This window comes from Sapajus apella, unplaced genomic scaffold (assembly GCF_009761245.1).
Source record: "Sapajus apella isolate SASKATOON/1434 unplaced genomic scaffold, GSC_monkey_1.0 scaffold11, whole genome shotgun sequence".
Taxonomy (NCBI): domain Eukaryota; kingdom Metazoa; phylum Chordata; class Mammalia; order Primates; family Cebidae; genus Sapajus; species Sapajus apella.
In genome coordinates this window covers 5,999,675-6,026,596 of record NW_022436951.1, presented here as the reverse complement: position 1 = coordinate 6,026,596, position 26,922 = coordinate 5,999,675, and the positions used below count along the sequence as shown (strand labels likewise).

Here is a 26,922-nt window from a genome sequence, read left to right as displayed (position 1 = left end):
GTTGAAAGAAAAAAGTAAACCCCTTTTAATGTCCTCTTTATAAAATATGTTGCTCCTTTTATATGGTTTTCTTTCTATAAAGCTCTCTTGCTGTACAAAGTTGAAGAAAATGAAAAACTAAAATATGTAACATTTAATTATGCATACGTTTGTGATAAAATTATTTTTAATGCTTTAAAATACAATTATAAAATATATTTGTATGTTTTTTAAAAATAAGGAATAATAAATATAGACTTCAAGATAATGGTTACCTAGGGGGTTTGGTGGAGGGGAGGCAGGCAGGGAGATTGTTATTAGTTCACTTTCATGCTGCTGATAAAGACATATCCAAGACTGGATAATTTATAAAGAAAAAGAGGTTTAATGGACTCACAATTCCACATGGCTGGTGAGACCTCACAATCATGGCAGAAGGCAAAAGCCACATCTCACGTGGCAGCAGGCAAGAGAGAATAAGAGCCAAGCAAAAGGGGAAATCTCTTATAAAATCATCAGATCTTCTGAGACTTATTCACTATCATGGAACAGAAAATGCCCCTGTGATTCAATCATCTCCCACCGGGCCCATCCCACAACACATGGAAGCTATGGTAGCACAATTCAAGATGAGATTTGAGTGCAGAAACAGCCAAACCATATCAGAGATGGAATAAAGGAAGAATCTATAGGTAGATATAAATTATTGGTACTTTTTGATTCTTGGCTTGGGTGGGTATTCATAACTTTGGTTGGGGAGTAAATGAATATAAATTTTCAAAATAAAATAAAAGTGAAAGTAAATAATATAGATTATTCATGAACAAATGTTAACAATGTATTATGATTAATTCAATTTTGTTTACCTGTGATGTAAATATAATAAAAAATGTTGATAAAGGAATAGCTTCCAAGCTACCAGGAAAAAAGCAAAAGTTAAGAGGGAAAAGTCACCGCAAAAATCTATTCCTTTGTTTTTCTGGTATATTTCTCTTTTCATTGCAGATTAGAGAAATTTTCTTCATGCACTAGTTACTGGACACCAATGACCTACACTGAGCCCCACCAAATAGTCAAAGAGTTCTAATGTCATCATTCAGCTTCATATATTGTCTTTGGAACTGGGGCAAAGGATTTTTATTTGTCTTGTCTGAGTCTGTATTCTTGAAAATGAAAATCTAGTGACCATAAACATTAATGCTATTGCACTTTATAAACGCATGGCTTAAGATGCGTGTTAGCAGAAACCAGTCTTAAGGTGTCACTCAACAAAAACATTTCCAGAAGCTTAGCACTTAATTGGCCTTATTAGCACCATCTGCTCATCAGTCTTGCTTGTAGAAAAGTGTTTTCATCAGATAGCAACAAGTCGAAAACAAAGCAGATCACCACGCTTTGTTTTGAATTTAACACCACGTTTTGCCTGCCTCTTAACACATTTTTAAATCATCACATTAAATAAGTGAGTCAAATCATAGCACTTAACATGACATGTTCAACTCTGGTTTCCTCTGTGATCTCTTAAGCATGTGGCTATGTTCAGAAGTCCTTTTCCTTTCAGACCTACATCTGTCAGGCTGCTTAGCCAGACATTTGGAGAAATCCTGTCTCAGTGAAGATATTCAAGGAAACCTGATTCACATACTCCATTTTTTTTCATTCTACAAGCCTGGTTGCTCTAACACATCAGGCATAAAAAGTTAGACCTAGGAACATGCAGAAATTAAAATCAGATACTGGGTAATGATTTGGGCTAAAAATTATTCCTATTATAAAGGCATTCTTCTGAGAGTCTTTTGAAAACTAAGCACTAATGATAAGAGAGTTTACTGTTTGGATTTCCTACCCTAAATGTCTACTTTAATATTAATAATTTGACCATAGGTTATTCTGAAGATATTTATATAACAAACTAAAGAAATATAGTTGATCATTACAATATTCATTTCAGAAGTGGACTTAAAATTTAGGGGAAGTTAAAATTAAGTTTTCACTTTTTTAGACTTACATATACATCACTTTTTACATGGAAAAATGTAACATTTAAAAAATAATAAATAAATTATTTTAATAATTAAAAAAACGATAAATATGTAGCTATTTAGCCAAAACAAACATAACACTAATTAAGGAAGAAAATATAAACAGCAGTTTCCTTTCTTAGGTATCTTGGCTGTTGGTATAATTGTTTATATTACACCAAATTAATACTTTTTATTTTAAAAACTAAAATAATAAATAGGAAAAATAAGACTATCCTCAGGAGGAATAACATGGGGAGAAATGCCAGATATAGGTGACGGGGGGATGCAGCCAGCAAACCACCTTGCCATGTGTGTACCTATGTAACAAGCCTGCATGATCTACATACATACCTCAGAACCTAAAGTACAATAAAAATAAATAAATAAACATTTTAAAAAGACTATCCTCGGAGTTCTATCCAGAACATAAAAGACTCTGCCAGGTGAAAACAGCACAAACTAGTTTTACAAATATATAAATTTAAGTTTATTCTTTTTTCATAAAGTGTGCATGTACACACACACACACACATGCACACACACATATCCTCACCTAGAGTTCATAATATACTACAGCATCAATCATGGCAATAAAATATAGCACTTTTGTAGACTTATAAAACCAGAAGGTTTTAATAAATGGTTAAAAACTCCTTTGTTTCTTATTTATAAATGTTAATAACTATACCTACCTCCTAAAGTAGGTTGTGTTAAAGTTGTGTTCATTACAAGAAATACATGTGAAAGATCTGGCACATAATAAACAGCAGCCATTATTATTTTAAAGCATGCATTTAAAAATTATAAATAAAGATTGTAAACAAATGACCTATTTCAGGAGATTTTCCCTAATTACTGTTTTAATAACTAACAGTATTGGCAATTATCACAAAACACCTTGTTAGCTTTATTCCACTTCCTAGCAAAACCTTATTAAGACTTGCTGAAAAGGGTTCATATTACTAGAATTTCATTATCATCTAGACAAAAATAATATAATACATTTATTAGCCCTGTAAACAGTAAATACACAAATATTTTAAACCAATTACATTCACACATTTTAGGTTACATCATTCTTAACTTTAAAATTTGTCTATAAAAATGAGTAATCTAATCAAAGCATTTCTTATTCATGACTATTAGGTATAATATTTTATCTCATTTTTAACAGTTTTGTGTAAAATCACATTATAAGCAAAGAAAGTAAATATTTGAAATGTACATGTGATTTACTGAAATGAAAAATTTTATATTAATATATTATCAATACATTAACTAAAATCTGTTAAAACTAATCTCAACATCACCTATATAGTACTCCTGCCAAAAATGTTTAATGAGAATGTAACCATGAGAGAAAAAAGAACATGTTAATTGAAATTGAAGGACAGCCTAGAAAACAACTGGCCTAGACTCTTCTATGAAATAAATGTCATGACAGACAGAAATGAATAAGCAGGTGTTCCAGATTAGAGAAGACTAAAGAGACTTGATAACTAAATGCAAGAGAAGATCTGTGATTAGATCCTGACTCATAGGAGAAAATGAACCATATATATAAAATATTACTGGGACAATTAGGAGAATTTGAAAATAGACTGTATATTACACAATAATAATGGATTTGTGTTCAATTAAATTAAGTGTAAAAATTGGATTGTTATTATGTAGAATGTCCTTGTTCTTGACATATACGCACAGAAGTATTAACATGTCTGCAACTAACTTTAAAAATGGATACACCTGCAATCCCAGAGCTTTGGGAGGCCAAGGTGGGCAGATCACCTGAGGTCAGGAGTTTGAGACCAGCCTGGCCAATATGGTGAAACCCCATCTCTACTAAAAATACAAAAAATTAGCCAGATGTGATGGTGTACACCTGTAGTTCCAACTATGCAAGAGGCTGAAGCAAGAGAATCACTTGAACCCAGCAGGTAGAGGTTGTGGTGAGCTGAGATTGCCATGCTGCACTCCAGCCTGGGCAACAGAGTGAGACTCCATTTCAAAAAAAAAAAAAAAAAATGGACCAGCCAAAGAAAAAACTATAAATATACAGAAAGAAGCAATTATGGCAAAATGGTAACAATTTTTGAATCTATGTAAGTAGTACATGGTGGGTTGTTCATCGTACTATACTTTCAACCGTTCTGTAAGTTTAAAAATATAACATTGGGAGTTAGAAATCTAAACTACATAATTTTAAAAGTATACTGTATCTAACAATAAGTGAGTGTCCCTTCCTGCCTTCTCACCCATGCCCTCTACCCGTATGCACTGTAGAGGTGCCAGTTGTCTATTGGCAAAATTGCCCTGTCATTGCTCTAGGTCTCCATTGTCATGCAGAAACCACTCACACAGTAAATCCACTGTAACCATTGACACAGTCACTGTCATAAGATGGCATGCCTTCTCAAGTGCACATGATTTATTTAGTTCAGACCATCTGCATGCATACTTCTTTGTATCTGAGTCTTCAAACCAGAATTTGTATGTTATTTTAATTAAAATAAAAATTATATAAAGCTCATGAGGAGGGACTTTATTTAAAATAAAAATTCTCTGTTGCTCAGTTTTCTACCTGTAATTAAGAGAACACTACCTGCCTCACAGGATTGCTATCAGGATTCAGTGAAAAAATATTATGAAAACATTGAGCCCAGAATCTGGCATTCAGTAAATTTATTGATATTCAGTAAATTTTAGCAATTATTATTACCCTAACTTTAATTTAAGAAGAACATTCTAATTTGTTTTCTGTGAGGAAAATAGCCAGGTACTATATGTAAGAATATATGATTAAGCTCAAATTTGTCATTTCTTGTGATAAAAAGTGTGTAAAACCTTATAAAATGTTCTACTCTGGGCAAAATAACCTCTATTATAGATGTAACCTGGTCAACAGAAGGCTAGAATTATGGAAATTCACAGATAATATTAAAGTATTAAACGCATTATAGCTAAAGTCTTTAATCCTTAGAGAATCTATCTTAGAGAAGCTTTCCTATAGCCTATAGGGGTAGTATGCAATGATTCTTTTTCCTTTTTCTGTCTCTAGCACCAGTAGGTGCAAATCAATAAATGTTTTCAGACTGAAGTAAAGATGGAAGAACAAAAAAAGTTTGTAAGCTTATGGAAATGATCATGGGGAAAGGAAAAATTGATAATGTAGGTGTCTTATTTCTTTTTTTGTACTGCTATCACATAATACCTAAGACTGGGTAATTTATAGTAAACAGGATTCATTGGCTCACAGTTCTGGAGGCTTGGAAGTCCAATATCAAGGTACCAGCAACTAGCAAGGGCCTTCTTGCATCATCGTCCTATGGTGGAAGATGGAAAGGGTGTGAGAAAGAACAAGATGGATCCAAATACACCCTTTAAAATTTTTATTTTATTTCAAAATTTTGGGGGGTGTAGGTAGTTGTTGGTTACATGGATAAATTATTTAGTGGTGATTTCTGAGACTTTGGCTCACCCATCACCTGAGCAGTATACACTGTGCCTGATATGTGGTGTTTTATCTAACCCCCTTTTACCCTTTCCCCCAAGTCCCCAAAGTCCATTATATCATTCTTATACCTCTGTATCCTCATTGCTTAGCTCCCACGTAAAGTGAGAACATATGATATTTGGCTTTCCATTCATGAGTTACTTCACTCAGAATAAGGGCCTCTAACTCCATCCAAGTTGCTGCAAATGCCATCATTTTATTCCATTTTATGGCTGATTAGTATTTCATGGTTTATATACACTACATTTTCTTTATCCACTCATTAGTTGATGGCTATTTAGGTTGGTTCCATATTTTTGCAATTGCAAACTATGCTGCTATAAACATTCGTGTGCATGTGTCTTTTTCCTATGACTTCTTTTCCTCTGAATAGATACTCAGCAGTGATCTTCCTCCATCAAATGGTAGTTCTACTTTTAGTTCTTTAAGGAATCTCCATACTGTTTTCCGTAGTGGTTGTACTAGTTTACATTCCCACCAGCAGTGTAAAAGTGTTCTCTTTATACCATATCCATGTCAACATCCATTATTTTTTGATCTTTTAAATTATAGCCATTCTTGCATGAGTAAGATGGTATCTCATTGTAGTTTTGATTTGTATTTCCCTGATGACTAGTGATGTTGAGGATTTTTTCATATGTTTGTTGGCTGTTTGTATATCTTCTTTTGAGAACTGTCTGTGCATGTCCTTTGCGCACTTTTTGATGACGTTATTTGTTTTTTCTTGCTGATTTCTTTGAGTTTCTTATATATTCTGGATAATAGTCTTTTGTCAGATGCATAGTTTGCAAATATTTTCTCCCACTCTGTGGGTTGTTTATTCTGCTGATAATTTATTTTGTTGTGCAGAAGTTTTTAATTTCATTACATCCCACTTATTTTGTTGTTGTTGTTGTTGTTGTTGCATTTGCTTTTGAATTCTTAGTCATGAATTCTTTGCCTAAGCCAATGTCTAGAAGAATTTTTCTGATGTTATCTTCTAGAATTTTTTTTCATTGTGAAAAAGTCTTTAAGAAAAAAATTTAGTTAACAAAAAATTTAACAAGTTTCACTTAGCAAAATACACCCAAAAGGAAATCACAGTACAAAGAAAGTTTTAAGTCAAGGCCTCACCAATTCCTACAGTATTAGTATTGTGTCTCAATTCTCAAAACTAACTTTTAAAAAGCTTAAACTTAACCTAAAGGATTTTAAATGAAAATATAAACTAGAATGAACAAATGAGAAATATTTCTTTGAATCAGGGAGCTAGCACCTTTGAGTTTTCCAAAAAAGCACATCTCCCCAGTGTGTTCAGTGATGTGGTGTAAAAGGTCCACATTTAACATACTTAAACTACTTAAACTCAGATAACATCACTCTGAAGTATACTACCAAAATGTTAATTAAGAAAAGCTGAAAATAGTTTTAGTTTACTTATTATCACATGCTAGAAGAAAATTTGGCATGAGAAAGACTGAAGAGGTAATTTTTTCAATCCAGATTTCACAAACTCATGGTGCAAAATGGGTCCCACAACTTCCTCTATTATAGCTGCTCTTAACTGCTTGTTGGCTGCCTGTGTAAAATTTTATTGAAATAACTCAAATGTTCCTAACAAAATTAGTCATATCCACCCATGCTGTTCTGCCCATTGTAGCTGGCCCCATAACAGCTGCTCACTTACTGGCTCTCCAGGCCACTGTAAGTGGCTTGGGCGGCAGACACCCCCATGCCTTGCATCACCTGGCTGCTATATGCCCGATTGCTGGCCCCTGTTGTCGAATTCAAGAAGAGTTCTATGTATCTGTGTTGCATGTTGGCCCTGTCTTTGGACATGGCTGCAACAGCTTCTTCATGAGTAGCAAACTCAACATCTTCTTCGCCCGTCACTCTTCCATCTGGACCTATCTCAATATGGACTCTCACAGGATTGAGAGGAGAGAAGAAGTTGTAAATGTCGTTCTCGGTCGCTTTGTACAGCAGACCCCTCATGTGGACACAGTGGCCTGTGGTGCTCTGCACTGTGAACTCACTACCGCCGTATCTGTGGTCATACATTCCGGAGAGACAGTAGTTGAGGTCTCTCCCGAACAGATCTGTGGTAAAGCCATAACCATCGCTGAGGCCACTGTACTCCTCATAGCCCCCATAGCCGGCGCTGTAGGCACCGGGCCGCATCCTCCCCAGGCCTGCCTGCTTCACAATGCCAATATAACTCCTGGCGGTCCCGGGCCTGCCATAGGGCCCTGGCCGCTGCACGGACACGAAATTCAGAGGGGGATCTGAGTATGACCTAACTTCCTCCTGGCTGCTCTTAAAACACCTAGATGTACTTGTGCCCTATCCTCTCCTTGCGCTTCCCTAGAGCTTTATCAGCTAACTCCTGGGAGGCAAACTGCACAAATGCTTCCCTGTAATCTTGCCCTCGTGGTCCACAGGCAATGTGATCCCGTTTGGCACGATTTCCAACCCTGAGAAGAACCGAACAATTTCTTCCTTTGTGCACCCAAATGGGAGTCCTCGAAGCCGTCGTTGGCGCTGTCGGCACTGTTGGGACCACTGTGCTTCAACACCCAATCCACCTCGGTTCTGTGGGACTTGAACACCTCCATGTACCAGTGGCCCATGCTTTCCCTTTTTTCAAAGCCAGTTTTACATCATCTTCTGATCCAAGTTCAACAAAAGCCTCACTACTCTGCCTGCCCTCTCTAGTGTAGATGCGGCCCCATCGTGAATCGTGCAGAGAGGAAGTTCTGCACGTCCTCAACAGAGCAGGACCAGGGAAGGCCACGGAGCTTGACCACAAAGCCCTCACCTCCCTCAGGGCCAGCATCATGGACACTTGACAGGATGGGTGTCAGGTGATCTTGGGTGCGGCTTTTCTTGTGGCACGGAGGCAAGCGGGACTGGTTTCTGTTGCTATCAGGCAAGCGCTGCTGGCAACTAAGAGCCCCAAAATTCCACCGAAGCTCAACCACGCAGAGGGCTCTGGGGAAAGTCCAGGTGCATCTTTTTGTTCTCAACCTCGGCCTCCGAGTCTCTATGTTCCCGCTCTCACATCAGGAACCCGGGTAGTCCCTCGGAGCATCTAGAGGAGGGTGGAATGCGGGGAACTTGGCAGTTGTAGCTGAAGCAGTTGAGGCTTGTTGACCATCACCATGGAAACCCTCAACTGCGAGCACGGGGCGAATCCTCAGCGCCTGCCAGTCGAGTGCACGCGGCTTTGCCCGAAGCCCTCCTGCTCCCGGCGTGCCAGGCCTGGCTCAGCCCTTCGCCCGGGACACCTGGAAACAGAAACTCAAGGAGCCCGCATCACCACCCCGCTGCTACCTGCAGGCGTGACTGCCTATCTTCTAGGATTTTTATGGTTTCAGATCTTAGATTTAAGTTTTTGGTCCATCTTGAATTAATTTTTGTATAAGGTGGAAGATGAGGATTCAGTTTCATTCTTCTGCATATAGCTTTCCAGTTATCCCAGTACCATTTGTTAAAAAAGGGTGCTCTTTCCCCACTTTATGTTTTTCTATGCTTTGTGAAAGATCAATTGGATGTAAGTATTTGACTTTATTTCTGGGTTTTCTATTCTGTTCCATTAGTCTATATGCCTATTTTTATACCAGTATCATGTTGTTTTGGTAACTACATATCTCCAGATTTGTTCTTTTTGCTTAGTCTTGCTTTGCCTATGTGGGCTCTTTACTTGTTCCTTATAAATTGTAGGATTGTTTTTTTCTTTTTCTGTGAAGAATGGTGGTGTATTTTGATGGGAATTGCATTGAATTTGTAGATTGCTTTTGGGAGTATGATCATATTCACAATATTCATTCAACCCATCCATGAACATGGGATGTGTTTCTGTTTGTTTGGGTCATCTATGATTTCTCTCAGCAGTTTTGCAGTTATTCTTGTAGAGATATTTCACTTCACCAGTTAAGTATATTACTAAGTATTTTTTTGGCAACTATTATAAAAGGGATTGAGTTCTTGATTTGATTCTCAGTTTGGTCATTGTTGGTATGTAGCAGAGCAACTGATTTTTGTACATTGATTTTGTAACCTGAAACTTTACTGAATTCATTTATCAGATCTGAGAGTTTTTGGATGAGTCTTGAAGGTCTTTATGATCATATCATTGGTGAACAGCAACAGTTTGACTTCCTCTTTTCCAATTTGGATGCCCTTGATTTCTTTCTCTTGTCTGATTGCTCTGGCTAGGACACCCAATACTATGTTGAATATAAGTGGTGAAAGTGGTCATCCTTGTCTTGTTCCAGTTCTCAGGGGAATGCTTTCAACTTTTCCCCATTCAGTATAATGTTGGCTGTTCTCATGATAGGAAGTTCTCATGAGATCTGGTTGTTTGGTAAGTGTGTGGTGCTTTCCTCTTCTCTCTCTGTCTCTTGCTTCACCGTGGGAAGATGTGCCTTGCTTCCCCTTCACCTTTCACCATGACTGTAAGTTTCTTGAGGCTTCTCCAGCCATGGAACTGTGAATCAATTAAACCTCTTTTCTTCACAAATTACCCAGTCTCAGGTAGTTCTCAGTAACAGTGTGAAAACAGACTAACACACTCTGTTTACCAAGTGTTTTTCATTTCCTTAAAGTATAGCCCTGTCAAATGACCAATAAAAAATAGCTGTCGTTTGGTAATAAAAACATTGCTTTCATCAGTGTTCAAGATGTGTATCCATAATCCAGAAGAACTGAACTGCATATGGCTCTGCTCTGCTGCCCCAATTAAACCACCATATTCATTCATTTCCAATAAGTATTTATTTATTTATTTTGAGCAGAGTCTCTGTGTGTCACCCAGGCTAGAGTACAGTAGCACGATTTCAGCCCAGTGTAACTTCTCCCTCCCAAGTTCAAGTGATTCTCTTGCCGTAGCCTCCTGAGTACCTGGGACTACAGGCACATACCACCACACACTGCTAATTTTTGTATTTTTAGTAGAGTCAAGGTTTTGTCATGTTGCCCAGGCTGGTCTCAAACTCCTGGCCTCAAGCAATCTGCCTGCCTCGGCCTCCCAAAGTGCTGGGATTACAGGCGTAAACCACTACACCTGGCCTCATTTTCAATAAGTATTCACCGTCTACTATGTTGCATCAATCACAATGGTGTTTTTACCCTAGGTATATTTACCTGAGAGTCATGTTAGATCATGAAGTTTTCGGGCTTTTTCTCTTTTCAAAAATATAATTTCTGCGCTGTGTATGGTGGCTCACACCTGTAATCCCAGCACTTTGGGAGGCCAAGGTTGGTGGATTACCTGAGGTCAGGAGTTCAAGAATAGCTTGGCCAACATAGTGAAACCCCATCTATACTAAAAATACAAAAATTAGTGCAGCGTAGTGGCAGGTGCCTGTAGTCCCAGCTGCTGGGGAGGCTGAGGCAGGAGTATCGCTTGAACCCAGGAGGCAAAGGTTGCAGTGAGCAGAGATCACAACACAACACTCCAGCCCAAGCAATGAGTGAGACTCTGCCTCAAAAAAAAAAAAAAAGTATATATACACGTATATATATATGTAACTTCTTACAGTTATGTTTTGATAACACTACTGTGTAATGATAAATGTAATGCACATAAAGCCAATTTTGAAGAAAAAAAGCAGATAGTATACTTCAGTACATTTCTCATTAACATTTAACTCTCAACAATCACTGCTCAATCTAACCTTCATTTGCCCAGAATTAGAATGCTCCTTTTTAACTCTATCCTCCTAATTTAAATTTTTACACTATTTATGTGCTCTTGGTTTTGCTATCATTTACCTAAAGAATTCAAAAACTCTAAAATAAATGAGGACTAAGTCTGATAACTTTCAATTAACTCACCTTTCAGTTCTTAAAAATTATATTTTAAGTGATTGAAAAGTTTCTCAGATCTATACAGATTCACACACATAGACATATACGTATACATATACATACATAATTAGCAAAACAAAAAATTATAATTTAGATTGAGCTTATTTTCTATTATAAAGTGTGGTAGGAAGAATTTTATATTCTATTACAAATGTTTAAGGTTAAATTTTTTCTGCCATTAACACAGATGGAATGTTTTTTGTTTTTGAGGGAAAAGGAGATTAAAATCTTTGCTGTTTTCTAATTGCTTAACTGAAAAAAAAAAAAAAAACTCAAGAGAATCCCTATTCTTAAGCCGCTTTCCAGGATTTATTTTCCAAAGTTTAAGGCTTTAATTTAAAAAGACAATATTACATGATGTTGTCAATTTCTTTCATACTTCAAGAAAGGATGATACTTTATTAAAGTTGAAGAACAACTGGGCACGGTGACTCACGCCTGTAATCCCAGCTCTTTGGGAGGCCGAGGCAGGCGGATCACTAGGTCAGGAGTTCTAGACCAGCCTGGCCAATATGGTGAAACCCCATCTCTACTAATAATACAAAAATTAGCTGGGCCTGTAATCCCAGCTACTCCAGAGGCCGAGGCAGAAGAATCTCTTGAACAGGGGAGGCGGAGCCGAGATCATGCCACTGCACTCCACTCCAGCCTGGGTGACAGAGGAAGACTCCATGTCAATAACAACAAAAAAAATGTTGAAGAGCATTGCATTACTTATTTTGAAACAACAGCAATTTACAATTCACTTCAATAAAATTTAACCTCCTCATAAAATGTCAACGGATATCTATTTCTTCAATATTGTTCATGTCAATAGAGTCTTTAAATGTTTAAAATGTCAATAACTATTAAATATAAACTCTACTTCTGAAATAGAAATTTGATTATCATGAAGTAAAAATGTAAGTAATCATTATGTGTGTTGACATGTAAATTAATGTTCAAGTTTAGTGTTTTAAAACTGTTACAAAAGAACAAATTGCTTTGTTTTAAACAATTTTAATGAAGACATAGTTGAAAACAAAAACTTCTCAATTGCAATAATTTATATTTTAATTTTGAAATAATCTTTAAAAGTCTAACAGTCACAGAAAGGGTTAAATTCATTTTTCACCATTTTATATTATGTATAAACAAAAGCAAATTTGTACTCCTTAGGTGTTAGGCTGACATTTCCACTTCTTACTCTCTGTTTGGATTAGACGCATTCTTTTAAGTTACTTCAAGTATTTTTGGAACAAAGCAAAACACAAAATCAACAAATGCATTATATTTGTTGACATTTCTTTTTCTAGCATATCTGAGTATCTGTGTGATCTCCAGGACTGATGATAAAAATCAAACACTGCACAGTACTATTTACTATAGTCTTTCATGTAAGTGAGTTGTAAGAAGGTGAAATTATACTTTCTTTTATATTCAAATAGAAACAGTAAGATATTGAGTTATTGCCATAAGCAATCTTACAGATATGTTCCAGAAATAACCAAAAGATCATTAGAAGATGTAACAAGCTTTCTGCCACTTGTATTTTATTTTTCCTTGTGATAATAGGAGCTTTACAAACCCTTTAAGTTCTTACCAAGGCATCTTCAGCTCAGGCATGACTGAACAAAATACCAAAAGAAAAGGCCAACTCTTCCTCTAGTTCATCTCTCCCATATACCCACTCCCACTCTACCCCGCCCTACCACCATCCCCAGAAGTAATTGTGACTATAACCTTTCACTTACTCAATCTACCACCCCATTCTCAATGCATTCCTAGGATTCTGCAACCACTAAAATTCAGAGAATTATTTCAAAACTGAGGTAGATATGGTTGATTGTCTATCATTTCCCTAATTTTTAATTGTTTATATAGCAATTTAAGGAATCTTGAATTATTTCTAGCAGTAGCATTTCAGAAAAGGTGGGTTTTCCTTCCAGACCAGGGCATGAACATAATTGGTCTAAATGAAGAGTGTAAGTTCATCCTGCTTTGCTAATGGTTGATATGACTTAGTTCTGCCTAATTTTGACCAATTAGGGGAAGTCTGGTGGGTGGATTTCTGGGAGGTTCTTACTCAAAGTAAAATAATTCCTTCTTTCTGCCTTGAATATAAGGATGCAACAATCTTGTCACTGTGAGGTGGTAAGTCTAGAACAATAGGACAACAATCTGAGGAAGGCAGAGAAGAGGGTACCTGGGTCATCTGGAATCCCCTACTTGCAGACTACTTGTTTTCTGAGATATTTGGATGTCTTTGTGGATTACGTAATTAATGATTGGGTAATCTGTTACTTGAAGTAGATAATCTTCTTAACTAATTTTCAGAAAAGTAAAAGTTAATAGCTTCCCCATTCCATTCAACTTCAAGCACTATCTAATGCCTTTTAATGATACCTCTTTCGGGACAAGTATCGTTGCTCACATCTGTAATCCCAGCACTTTTCGAGGCCAAGATGAGGCTGATTGCTTGAGGTCAGAAGTTTGAGACCAACCTGGGCAACATGGTAAGAAAAAAAAAAATTATGGCTAGGCACGGTGGCTCATGCCTCTAATCCTAGTACATTGATAGGTCGAGTGATGTGATAAGACACTGTCTTTATAAAAAAATACGAAAAAAAAAATTGCCTAGCATGGTGGTGCATACCACTAGTCTCAGCTACTAAGAGGCTGAGATGGGAGGATTGCTTGAGTGTGGGAGGTGGAGGTTGCAGTGAGCCATGATTGTGCCACTGCACTCTAGTCTGGGCAACAAAGTGAGACCCTGTCTCAAAAAATAATAATAATACAATAATTAGTGGTGCATAGTGGCACACATCTGTGGTCCCAGTTACTCGGGAGGCTGAGGTGGGAGGATCGCTTAAGTCTGGGAGGCAGAAGCTGCAGTGAGCCAAGATTGCACCACTGCACTCTATCCAGGGTGACAGAATGAGACCCTGTCTCAAAAAAAAAGGTTGGGTGCAGTGGCTCACACCTGTAATCCCAGCACTTTGAAAGGTGAAGCTGGTCGATCATTTGAGGTCAGGAGTTCAAGACCAGCCTGATCAACATGGTGAAACCCCGTCTCTAACAAAAATACAAAAATTATCTGTGTGTGGTGGTGTGCACCTGTAATCCCAGCTATTTAGGAGGCCAAGGCAGGAGAATCGCTTGAACCTAGGAGGCAGAGGTTGCAGTGAGCCGAGATCGCCCCACTACACTCCAGCCTAGGCAACAGAACGAGACTCCGCCTCAAAAAAAAAAAAAAATGCAGAATTCTCAGCTCTATCCCAGAACTGGTGAAACTGGAGTCTCTAAAGGTAGGACCCAGGAATCAGCATTGCAATAAGCTCCCTCATTAAAGATTGAGAGCCATGGGCTTAAGGTGACTTATTTTGTTTAGAGTTGGTTGGAGGTAAAGGAGACTTTGAGGCAGGGTAAGTCAGACCCTTAAATCACCCTGAAGAAGTGAGACAGCTGAGGGCTCTCTTGGTCATTTGCCATGTTACAAGCTTGCTTGTCAGTGAACATACAAACTTCTAAACTTTGATCAGGAGAGCATGGCACAGTGAGACTTCCCCTTCTAATGAAATCATTTATGTAAATGATAGCAATAATAAAGTCCATGGACTACTTTTTTTTTTTTTTTTTTTTTTGGCTTACACTGAGTTATCTCTGATAGAAAAATCTTTGCTAAAAATTGGCTTTCAATACCCCCAGGTGAGAAAGTAAAGGTATTAATCAGAGATCATCACTGTCTATCACCTTGAGAATTAAAGGAGATCAGTCCCATTAAGGGATGGAAGCAACGACCAGTTTCTGGATATTGTGTTCCACCCAGACAAACCCCTTTTTATTCTGCCTTCCATAAGAAAGATAGCTGGAGTGAAATAAAGCATAGGGAATCTCTAATTCCTGTTTGGACCTTTGAAATCATTCAACAATTTCAGAAAGACACTACAGTACCAGTGGTTGAGTAACTAGTATAAGTAACATTTCATTATTTACCAGTATTATTTTGAGTAGAGAATAAAGAGACTTTGCTGAAAAGTATTTCTCACTGAAATCTGAACTTTTCACTCACCGGCTTACAAAATTACCTATTATTTCCATGATCTAGCAAGGAAAGGGAATTTCCCAGATCACTAGCCAAAAATTCCCCTAAAATTGATGACTATCAATGAGTTCTGTTGTGTTTCACCTGAGACTTAACAGGTACCTGAATACTTAATCAGCTTACCTCCATTGTTCTACCCCACCTGAATCTTTAGAAGATCAGGTGCTAAAATCTTTAGAAAATTCAGGAACTAAAAAGAAGGCCTCTCAAAAATATGAGACCCCTGTCCCCAAGAGACTGGTGGAAGGCAAAGGGCAGACAAGTATGATGAGTTATAGATATTGCAGATGAAAGGGCCCAGATGAGAATAAACTTATCTATTACCTGAAAGAATTGGGCCAGGGTAATTGACTATATCAAAATAGAAAGAGCATGGCCCTTCTCAAGTCCAGCTCAGCCAAAAAGTCCTATGCAGGAGGATTGCCCAGTGTGGACAAGTCTTCCAATTTTTTCAAAGAAGCTAGAGGCCAGGTGCTGCGGCTCACGCCTGTAATCCCAGCACTTTGGGAGGCCGAGGCTGGTGGATCACAAGGTCAGAATTTCAAGACCAGACTGACCAACATGGTGAAACCCCGTCTCTCCTAAAAAGTACAAAAATTAGCCGGGCATGGTGGCACGTGCCTGTAATCCCAATTACTCGGGATGCTGAGGCAGGAGAATCACTTGAACCCAGGGGGCAGAGTTTGCAGTGAGCCAAGATCATGCCACTGCACTCCAATTTGGGCAACAGAGCAAGACTCCGTGTCAAAAAAAAAAAAAAAAAAAAAAAGCAGCAGCAGCTAGAAAGCTGAATGCTTACATGAAAACTCCCAATTTCTAAATGTTGGTTCAGAAAGCTTTTAAACATTGTGTGAGCCAACAAAACCCATCCTCAAGGTTGAATTTGGCCTACAAGCATACACTTGCAGCCACAGAAGTTTGCCCTCAAAGGTAAAATAGAAAAGTTAAAAGACTTTTCTTTTAACTTGAAATCAAGGTTTCCAAGTTAACTAGAGAGGACAGGTTAGGTATACTTTGAAAATTATTACATGTTTTTCTTCTCTGCCTTTCTGAGTACATGACATTGGCTCCATTCCAGTTAAAACATTGAAACATTCATTGGCCTGGGGGAACAAATTAGGATATTTTCATTGAAAAAAATTAAAGAGAAAGACCAATATAATACTTAGCTTCTGATGTTTAAAAGTTGTTTTCTTCCATGTACTATGTCAGCAAGCAGTAAGTAGCAATAAGTGGTTCTGGGAACCAGATAACAGTATTATTTTCCAAACAGTTGAGTTTCCCATAGGTAAATTTAAAGGATCCACAGAGAATTCAGCATGTTCTTCCACTCAGTGATAGTTTTTCTATAAAATAGAACTCTCTTCTAATGTAGAAAACCCTGATTAATTACTTGATGTCATGCCACATATGTAACAGCAGGACAATGTTAGTCAGACAGGGAGTAGGTATTGAGAGAGCCAAGCAAAATGTCCATTTCTGGAATTAACAATTCAGGAGTTAAAAGTTCAAAGTGAACAGGGTCTGGAAATGGGAAGTCATGTCAGAGTCTGGACAAGGTATTTGCAGCACAGTCACTACAGAACGAGGTGAATTGGGATTACCAGGTCTCAAAAGTCAGTGGGAGTAAGATCTAGAACTTCCCTGTTCAATATGGTAGCCTCCAGCCACATGTGGCTAGTGAGAACTTGAAACGTATCCAGTCTGAATTGAGATATATTTTAAGTATAAAACATACACTGGATTTAGAAGACATTATTTTAAAACAACATAAAATGTTTCATTAAAATTTTAAATTTTGATTACGTGTAAAAATGATAGTATTTTAGATATATTGGGTTAAATAAAATATATTCTTAAAATTTATTGCACCTAAATCTTTTTACTTTTTTAATGTGGCTACTAGAAAATTTAAAATAGCATATGTATCTCATATTATATTTCCACTGGTCCAGGACATAAGCTATTAATGCAAGATGAAAATCAGGACCCCAGAAACATCCTGATGGCAAAGCATGCAGTTCACATTCTTCTGCACTTCCTGATGAAGTCTGCAGATGGGGAATGTGGGTGTGGTAGGGCAGCTTTAGGTCTGCACACATAAAAAAGGAAGTTAGAGAAATAGAGAATTCTGGTAGTAACTAGACCTGATGATGTTTACTAAAATGGTAAGAGAGCTAAGATAATAAAGATGTTCTAAAAATATTGTTATAACTAAAGCAAGATGAAAAGAAATGTAAACACATAAGTATAACCAGACACCTGTTTCACCAGTCTTGTACGCTACCAAATCATTATTAGAGGTAACCAATGCTGAGGCTTCCATAGTGTGACCTGGAAATAGTGTTTGTTCCCAGCTTATTCCTGGCTTCAAGATTTCTAACCAGGCTTGTTCAAAGTTAAAAAACTGTTGTAGCCATCCTTCAGCTAGGATTTTTGTTCACCCAGATCTTCATGCCAACATGAAGCACCTTTTTCCTACTGTATGCTATTAAAATTTTCCTTTAGAATACAATCCAGACCTCTTCACCATAGTTTACATAACCTAGCCCCTGTCTAGCTCTGCCACCTCAATGTTCACCACTTGTTCATTAGATCACTGACATACTGGAATGAATCCATAATCATTCCCATGCAGGAATTTTGCCCTTCCTTTTTTTTCTACCTGGACTGCTCATTTATCAAATCTTTGTATGGTTGCCTCCTTCTTTAAACAGGCTTTTTCCCTGGTCATTCTTTGTGATCCTGCACCCAACATCACTTTCTATCTCACTGTGCTATTTTATTTTCTTCATAGCAATTACTGTTGTCTGAAATTGCCTTAATTCTTCCTTATTTATTACTAGTCTCCCCATCCTTTTCCCAAATGTAAGGAACCTGTTCACTGTCATATCTTTTTTGCAGGGTCATCATGGACAGTTGTACTGGTTGTTCATTGCACAATCATATCATAGTCAATGTGTATACATACATGGTGGCCTGCTCTCTAGGTGCCTGGTACATATAGGTGCTCAATAAAAATCCAGTAAGTGAACAAAAAACTGCCTTTGTCCTTCAAGTTCCCCAGTCTTCCTTCAGCTCCTTTTGTACATTTGTGACCCAAGAGGATAAGACTGAAATATTGATATAGGAAAAAAAAATAAAATAAAAGAAGTTCTAGGATAGATAAAATTCTTTAAAAGTCTTTTCTAATCAACAAATTCTCTGACATCTGTTATATTTGACCCTGTTTATTCTCGTTTGTAAAAGTCTGCTTTTCAGATATTACCTCCAAACTAACCCAAGACACATGCTTCTCATTCTCTTACTGAAAATTTCATTCTTTATAATCATTCTTCTTGCTAAGAGCTACAAGATCTTGGCAGGTTTGAACTCGTAGTATTCATTACTGATATCATTCATTTAGGATTTTTTTTTGTAAGTTGACATATGAAATTTCTCCTACTTTTGTATTTATTTCTCTCTTGCACTTGTATTTACATCTAACTTTTTATAGTGTGCCCTGCCTGCACTTCTACTATGTGTTATTATGTTATTGAGGAGACAATCTGATATTTCTACCTTTTTTTTTTTTTCTGAGACAGAGTCTCGCTCTGTCACCCAAGCTGGAGTGCAGTGGCACAATCTCAGCTCACTGCAACCTCTGCCACCTGGGTTCATGCAATTCTCTGCCTCAGACTCCCAAGTAGCTGGGATTACAGGTGCCTGCCGGCATGTCCGGCTAATTTTTGCATTTTTAGTAGAGACAGGGTTTCACCCTCTTGACCAGGCTGTTCTTTTTTTTTTTTTTTTTTTTTTTTTTTTTTTTTTGAGACAGAGTTTCACTCTTGTTACCCAGGCTGGAGTGCAATGGCGCGATCTCGGCTCACCGCAACCTCCGCCTCCTAGGTTCAGGCAATTCTCCTGCCTCAGCCTCCTGAGGAGCTGGGATTACAGGCACGCGCCACCATGCCCAGCTAATTTTTTGTAGTTTTAGTAGAGACGGGGTTTCACCATGTTGACCAGGATGGTCTCAATCTCTTGACCTCGTGATCCACCCGACTCGGCCTCCCAAAGCGCTGGGATTACAGGCGTGAGCCACTGCACCCCGCCCGATATTTCTACTTTCAATTCTCTAGACAACTGTCAAGTGTCTAGCATATGATAGGTCCTCACAGCAAATGCCAATTTGAGATGATTCACTTTGTTTAGTAGCCGAATTTCTGATTCAGAATGAAATCTTTAAAAGGAACCAGGGTCCCTTTCTCAAGATATATCAGTGAAAAACACTTAAAAGTGTATATCCAGCTGTTAACATTGTTTGTTTAGAGGTTATTTAATTATGGTGGGTTTTTTCCTTCTAAAGTTTCTGAAATTTTTAAATTTTTCTCACTGAGTTTTTATTATAATTTTAATTGGAAAAATAATGGAAGTACATTGTGTTTTTGAAGGCAACACAACAATTAAATATGCCATAAATAGGTTTTGAAGACATAAGTTCTGCTCAGAACTCAGGAGACTCTGTTCTTGAGTCCAGGCCTTTCCTCATGTTGCCGAGGAAGGTAGTGCCAGAGCTTGCCAGAAAGAAAGAGAATTGGCAAGTGGTGCCAGAAGTCTAGAACCAGGAGCAATCACGGTAAGTCAGAGCAGACGTTGGCAGAGAGAGGTTGAAGAGACAGGTGGAAGTTGGAAACAAGGAGATCATTTTATTTCACTTAATCCATTTTATTTCTAGTTAGTTCTAGGTAGTTCTATTTTGAATTTTTTTACTTAGCAGTTATCATACCAGCCACTTTCAAATTCATGATCTCACTTTAATCCTTTTATCACTTTATGGAAGGTATTTATACACTAGTTTTCAGATGGACAAATAGTATTCTCAGAATTGTAAATAATTTGCATTAGTTCGCACAGCTGCTAGGTGGCAGAGACAAGATTCAAACTTCACAATAATTCCATGTAAGATTCAAGTAAGAGAAGCTTGGTGGTTCAGAACTGAGGTCACAACTGCTCACTTTCTAGACTGATGCTGCTTGGAAAAATCCTGTTGCACTTGAACTTGCCTGGCTAGATGTTTTAAAGAAGCTTACCAAACCAGTCAGTAGGACCCCAAAATCTGGTCAGACACTAGCAAGAAAGTGGGAGATATATTTCAGGGGTTCTTGGGATACAGACTTCAGAGGCCTTGCTCAGTCATCACATTTATTAATATTTGCCCAAATCCTGGGATGGGAATGAGAGAATGAGGTGCGCACTGATTTGCAAGTTTCGATCTCTGCTGACCTAACATTGTGTAATAAACTGGTCAGAAGCTTAGTCTTTGTAATAGAGCAATCATAAGTAAATTCTCAGTTCTGTTTTTTCCTGGCTGGGTGACACTGAGGCCAGGCCCTTAACCTCTCTGAGGCTTCATTTCCTTAATGCTGAAACGAACATGGGGGTGTCGGTATCCCTTTGATACACTGATCTCCTTTTCTTTGGATAAATACCCAGTAGTGGAATTGCTGGATCATATGGTAGTTCTGTTTTTAGTTTTTTGAGAAATCTTCATACCGTTTTCCATAATGGCTATACTAATTTACATTATTACCAACACTGTATGAGTTCCCTTTCCTCCACATCCTTGCCAGCATCTATCTTTTTGTAGTAAGCATTCTAACTGGGATACAATGATTTCTCATTGTGGTTTTGTTGATTTATATTTCCCCAATGATTAGTAATGTTGAACATTTTTTTCATGTAGTTGTTGGTCATTTGTATGTCTTCTTTTGAGAAATATTTATGCATATCCTTTGCCCAACTTTTAATGGGGTTATTTTTGTGTGTGTGGCTAAGTACCTTGTATATACTGGATATTATTATTCCCTTGTCAAATGAGCAGCTTGTTTTCTCCCATTCCATAGGCTGTCTCTCCACTGTGTTAATTGTTTTATTTGCTGAACAAAAGCTTTTTAGTTTAATACAGTCGCCACATTAGTTCATTCTCACACTGCTATAAAGAAATACCTGAAACTAGATAATTTATAAAGAAAAGAGGTTTAATTGGCTCACCGTTCTACAAGATATACACGATGCATTGTGGAGAGGCCTCAGGAAACTTTTACTCATGGCAGAAGGCAAAGCAGTAGTGTTTTACGTGGCCAGAGCAGGAGGAAGAGGGATAGGTAGGAAGTGCTACACAGTTTCAAACAATCAGATCTTGTAACAACTCACTCACTGTCATGAGAACAGCACCAAAAGGGAAATCACCCCCATAATCGAATTACCTCCCACCAGGTCCCACCTCCAAGGTTAGGGATTGCAATTTGACATGAGATTTGGACTGGGACACAGACCCAAACCATATCAGTCGCTTTTATCTATCTTTGCTTTTGTTGCCTCTGCTTTTGAGGTCTTTGCCGTAAAATCTTTGCCTAGACCAATGTCTTAGAGTGTTTCTCCTATGTTTTCTTCTAGTCATTTTCTAGTTTCAGGTCCTATATTAAAGTCTTTGATCCATTTTGAGGTGATTTTGAGTAAAACGGTCTAGCTTCATTTTTTTTTTTTTTTTTGCATATGAATATACAGTTTTCCCAGCACCATTTATTAAAAAGACTTCTCTTTCCTCAATGGATGTTCTAGGTGCCTTTGTCAAAAGTTAGTTGGCTGTAAACCAGGCTTGGTGCCTTACACCTGTAATCCCAGTTACTTGGAAGGCTGAAGTGGGAGGATCATTTGAGCCCAGGAGTTTAAGGCTGCAGTGAGCTATGATCATGCCACTGCATTCCAGCCTGGGTGACAGAGAAACACCCCATCTTTAAAAAATAATAATAATTTTTTTAACCAGCTGGCTGTAAATACATAGGGTTTATTTCTGTGTTTTCTGTCCTCTTCCATTGGTCTATGTGCCTGTTTTTATACCAATACCATGCTGTTTTGGTTATTATAACCTTGTAATATATTTTGAAGTCAAGTAGTATAATGCCTCCAGCTTTGTTCTTTTTGCTCAGAATTGCTTTGGCTATTTGGGTTCTTTGCTGGTTCAATGCAAACTTTAGGATTGTTTTTTCTATTTCTGTGAAGAATGTCATTGGTATCCCCATAGGGATTGTGTGGAATTTGTAGATTGCTTTGGGTATTATGGTCATTTTAACAATGTTAATTCTTCCAGTCCATGAGCATGGGATGTTTTTCCATTTGTTTGTGTCCTCTTCAATTTCTTTCATCTGTGTTTTGTAGTTTTCCTTACAGAGGTCATTCACCGCCTTGAATAAACTTATTTCTAGAGTTTTTGTTGTAGCTATTGTAAATGGGATTGCTTTCTTGATTTACTTTTTTCCTAAATTATTATAGGTGTATAGAAACGTCACTGATTTTTGCATGTTGATTTTGTATCCTGAAACTTTAGTGAATTTGTTTATCAGATCCAAGAGTTACTTGGTGGAGTTTTTAGATTGTTTTAAAATATAAGATCATGTCATCTGCAAAGAGAGTTCCTTTGCAGATTTGCAAATTTGACTTCCTCTTTTCCAGTTTGGATGCCTTTTACTTCTTGAATTAGCATTTCAACAGATAAGAAAGGCATTTACAGATGTTTTCTTTCACCAAAAAGTATGGCACAAAAAGTTATTCATGAAATATTAAACTATTTATTATGTAGTATTTCTCAGCAACAGAACAACAGAAGAAGGTATGTTAGCTTTCATGTTAGCTTAAAAGAAGCTTGCTACACTGTGTTTTACAGACATATAACATATGCATTTAGAAAGGGTCTACCTGGGTGGCAATTCTCTTTTGCTAACAGACTCATCAGGGGACTGTCCTATGCTTTCCAGAGCAGGTGGGCTGCAGAGCTGACCACATTCCATCTACTCCTCAAGGGGTCTCCACTGCCACTCATACCTGCAGCTTCTCACGATTTCTACCATTTCTAACCTCTGCTACTTCTGCAGTTGTACTTACCACCTCCTTTACTAACCACTCCTCTTTCTTCTTCTGTTTTCAAGTTCCTTTCACTTATTCCCTGCTTCATGGATTTAACAAACAAAAGTTAGCAAGATGATTTTTATGAATAGTATTAACCAATTAAGGCACTGTTTTGTTTTGGTTAACAAAGCCATCATGACACAAAGGCTTCTGCTTTTCTTCACCTCAAACTGAAGCATCCGAAGCCTTTCTCTGCAATAATTATTTTATTTGTAAGTTCAGACTTGTTCTTGATGATTCAAAGTTGTTAAGAATGGATGCTGGTTAAGCAAGGATTTACAGTAATTCTATCAGAATAATAATTCCAGATCTGCTTTAAAAAAGAAAAGAATTGCACGAGTCCTAAGAAAAACTCAATGGTCACTCCCCCAATGTTAATTTGTTTTAAAATATATGTAAAAATAATGCACAAAATATGATTCAGAAGCATAACAGGCATACATTGTAAGTGTAACTTCATCTTTTGATCCCCAAATCAGCATTAAAAAAATTATTCATTGATTAGTAAACCAACAGCAAGAATAAAGGACAGTTTAATTTTTAAAAAATCAATTCATTAAAAATATCTTAACCTACATCTGTAATTTGGTAAAATAAACTAAAGTTAGACTTGAGATTATCATAGCAATTAGCTAAGTGGCACTAATAGGCGTTCACTGAGGTATCATATAATTCTTTTTGTTTTGTTTTGTTTTGTTTTTTGAGACGGAGTTTTGCTTTTGTTGCCCAGGATGGAGAGCAAATGCAGGATCTCCACTCACTGTAACCTTCACCTTCTCCATTGTTCAAGCAATTCTCCTGCCTTCACCTCCCAGCAGCTGAGATTACAGGCACACTCCACTGCACCCAGCTGACCTTTTGTGTTTTTAGTAGAGACAGGGTTTCACCATGTTGGTCAGGCTGGTCTCAAACTCCTGACCTCAGGTGATCCATCTACCTCGGCCTCCCAAAGTGTTAGGATTACAGGGGTGAGCCACAGCACCTGGCCAGTATCACACAATTCTTAGAGAAAAAGTACCAGCAATGATACCCTTGACATTATATAAAGAATGGAAGTGATGCATTTTTTTTTTTTTTTTTTTTTTGAGAAGTCTTGCTCTGTCGCCCAGGCTGGAGTACAGTGGTGCGATCCTAATTTTTTTGGATTTTTAGTAGAAACAGCGTTTCACCATGTTGGTCAGACTCGTCTCTAACTCCTGACCTCAGGCAATCTGCCCGCCTCGGCCTCCCAAAGTGCTCGGATTACAGGCATGAGCCACCTTGCCCGCCCTCACATTTCTTTTTTTTCTTTAAGTACTGCAACATATTCTTTAAGAACTGCAGTTCTAAAAGGTAGTACAACATTTACTGAATGAATTAAGAATGTTTCTGAAATAACCAGATAACAATCCTGGCTAGTTTATTACAAAAGCTGATAACATAAAGTTGTATAGTAATGGATTCTTTTTTGTTTTGTTTTGTTTTGCTTTGTTTTAGTTTTTGGGTTTTTTTAAGATAGAGTCTCACTATGTCACCCAGGCTGGAGTGCAGGGGCAGCAATCTCAGCTCACTGCAACCTCTACCTCTTGGGTTCAAGAGATTCTCCAACCTCAGCCTTCTGAGTAGCTGGGATTACAGGTGTGCACCACCCACCCAGCTAATTTTTGTATTTTTAGTAGAGACGGGGTTTCACATGTTGGCCAGGCTGGTCTGGAATTCCTGACCTCAGGTGATCCACCCATCTTGGCCTCCCAAAGTGCTGGGATTACAGGTGTGAGCAACACTCCCACATGTAGTAATGGATTCTTTAGAATAGTATAGATAATCTGGTGACTGAAAAAACACCTAAATCAAGCATCATTAACTTGAATCAATTGTATATCAAAACTCTTTTATCATAGTTCATTATTACATAACATAGATTTTATAGTAATTCAAGGTGTCAAACTCTATCTCATGAAAATTAAAATAATTTATAAATAAAGGTTGTAACAACTAAGTCACCCTATAAGGAAGCCCTATTTCCTATTTCCCCACATCAGCGTTACAATAGGGAACATTGTTATTTCTAAAAAAAAAAAATACTGTGCAAGTCGGGTACATGCCCGTAGTCCCAGCTGCTTGGGAGGCTGAGGCTGGAGTATCATTCCAGCTCAGGAGATACCAGGCCATAGTGCATGATTAGCCTCTGGGTGAATAGCTACTATTCTCCAGCCTGGGGAACATAGTGAGACCCGCCCCCCTCATCCCTTATCCCTCTATCTAAAAAAGAAAAAATACTATAATATTATATGATTCTTTTTTTTTTTTTTTTTTTGAGCCAGAGTCTTGTTCGGTCACCAGGTGCCAGGCTGGAACGCAGTGGCGAGATCTCGGCTCACTGCAACCTCCGCCTCCCGGGTTCAAGCAATTCTTCTGCCTCAGCCTCCCGCTAGCTGGGACTACAGGCGAGCCCCACCATGCCCAGCTAATTTTTGTATTTTTAGTAGAGACGGGGTTTCACTATGTTGGCCAGGATGGTCTCCATCTCTTGACCTTGCGATCTGCCTGCCTCGGCCTCCCAAAGTGCTGGGATTACAGGCGTGAGCCACTGTGCCCAGCCAATATTATATGATTCTATGTTTCTGACACTAGCGAGGATATTATTGTAAGAGTACCTACCACAAAATAATTAAACATGACTCCAGATTGAACTTTATTGATCTGTGTCTTCAGTTCTTAGTACAGTGCTCAGCTCATCAAGTAATTGGTGAATTTGTTGCCAGATGGTTTAATTTTAAGTGTTACTTATATGGCCAGATGCTAAATAAAAGCCAAAACCAAGACAATTATTTTTTGCATTTTCCTTTCAGTCAGATATTCACTTTTAAAAGAACTTAAATGAATTCATCAAATTTATATTTGTGTTGTTAATAACATCTTTGAATAATTAAGAGGTAAGCATTTCAAATAATTACATGTATAAATACTACATAATCCTGTCTGAATTTTTGCAAATGCTTTCCAATTGGTACTTATTTTCTTATACCCCACAGCTAATCTATTTTTTAAATTCTGTCAGTTCTACATTCAAAACATATACAAACACTTACCCCTTTCTACTACACCTCCACTACCCCAAACACCTTTGCCTCTCACCTGGACTACCACAGTTAACTTCCTGACTGGAGTCCCAGTTTCCACTCTTGTCCCCTAAACACAGCAGAAAGAGTGATCTTTCTAAAATGTTACTTATATCAAAGCTCAAAACTATCTACTGGCATCCCACCTCACTGAGAATAAATCTAAAAACATACAAGCCCCAAGCAGTTCTGTCCTTGGCTACAGATCTGACCTCATCTCTTACCACTTTTCTCCTAGCTAATTCTCTAGACACCTTGCATCTCTCTAAGCATCTCGGGGCCTTTGCACTCACTGCCTATGACACTTCCCCTTGCATATCTGCATAGTTCATTGCCCTCCATCCCTTCATTGAGAATTCTGCTGAATGTTATCTCCTCTAAGGAGTCTTGTCTCATCAGTCTATCTAAAATAGTGCTCCTTTTTCT

General features: G+C 37.8%; 1 pseudogene across 1 annotated transcript; it reads right to left on the bottom strand.

Moving 5' to 3' along the window:
* Positions 1 to 6,525: 6,525 nt before the first annotated feature.
* LOC116552263 lies at positions 6,526 to 8,141 on the bottom strand (annotated as a pseudogene). The gene has a single exon (XR_004269303.1). The product of XR_004269303.1 is annotated as a heterogeneous nuclear ribonucleoprotein F-like (transcript).
* Positions 8,142 to 26,922: the final 18,781 nt, after the last annotated feature.